This window comes from Gavialis gangeticus, unplaced genomic scaffold (genome assembly GCF_001723915.1).
Source record: "Gavialis gangeticus isolate Ggan-Ray unplaced genomic scaffold, GavGan_comp1, whole genome shotgun sequence".
NCBI classification, from domain to species: Eukaryota; Metazoa; Chordata; order Crocodylia; family Gavialidae; genus Gavialis; species Gavialis gangeticus.
The window spans coordinates 22,686,771-22,688,015 of NW_017729014.1; positions in this window are offsets into that span (position 1 = coordinate 22,686,771).

The window sequence follows — 1,245 nt, forward strand, 5'->3', positions numbered from 1 at the left end:
CTGGTGCCAGGTTGGCCCTTTGGCAGGGTGGTTCGGGACACTGCCAGCGGTGGCAGGGGCTGCAGGTTCAAGTCCCTGATCGGCTTGAGTCCCCTGGCTGCCATCTACTACGCAACCGTTCCCCCCTCCGGCGCTTGCCTACTAGCTGGAACTCAGGGGTGATCGCGGTTGCAAGTCGGAGGGGACTTGAAGTTGTAGCTCAGTTGGAAATGTCCTGAACCACCCGGCGGCTGGCCGGGTTTTTTTTGGCCCTGATTCTGGGGTGCAGAGGCCAAAACAGGAAATGCCCTGACTTTCAAAGTGCAAAAAAAACCCCCTCTGCTGCTCCCCCAGATAGTTACAGGGCCAGGCCCCCAGCCCACCTTTCCCTACAGCCCCCTTCTGCACACAAGGGGCCAGAGGGCTCCAGCCAGGCTAGGGCTTGAACCCACAACCTTTGCTACCTAGACTAGCACCCTTACCACCACAGTACCAGGGAAGGTGGGAGCTCCTGCTGCCGTGGGCCCCTTGAGGCGCAGCACCCAGGCCCCGCCATGCAACGAGGACAGCACCTCCCTGCAAAACAGGGGAGGCTGGGACCTGAACCCAGGTCTTCAGCACCTGCACAGAGAGGCCCAGCACCACGCACCACAGGGCCTGCCTGCCTGGCTCAGCCCCTCACTTCTGGGCCCCTTGACTCGTTCCCTGCGCACACGCGCTGGCCCCACGACAAGGCCAGTCCCGGGAAGGCCGCAGCCCAGCCAGCCTCGTGGCCAAGGCGCTGCCAGGCCGGGCCTGCAGGTTTGACTGCGCAGGGGCGGCATCCCCTGGGCCCGGCTTTTCCTCTTGCTTTGCCCACCCGCTGCAGGCCGAGGGCCATCATATTTGCCAGGCCGGAGAGGACTTGTTGCAGCCGCCCGTGCTCGAGGCTGGAGGCCGGGACGTTTGTTTGCGGCCACCGGAGCTGCCTGGAAAGAGGGACGCCGCGCGCACGTCCCCGTGGGCTGCGGGCACCGGTCTTCTCCGGCTGCTCATGAGGGACCGCTGCGGGGTCCCAGCTCCTGCGCGACCCCAGCCCAGGGGTGCAGGGAAGGGGGGCGCGGAGGCCTCCAGCCACAAGGGAATCGGGACCCCCAGCCCGCGCTGCGCAGCACCGTGCCCCGGCCCCGGCTCTGGGGGAGGCCTGCGCTGGGGGCGCTGGACAGCCGTGTCCTGAGGAGCGCGGACACGCGGGGACCCAGGCAAGGCCGCCTGCCCAAGCACCCT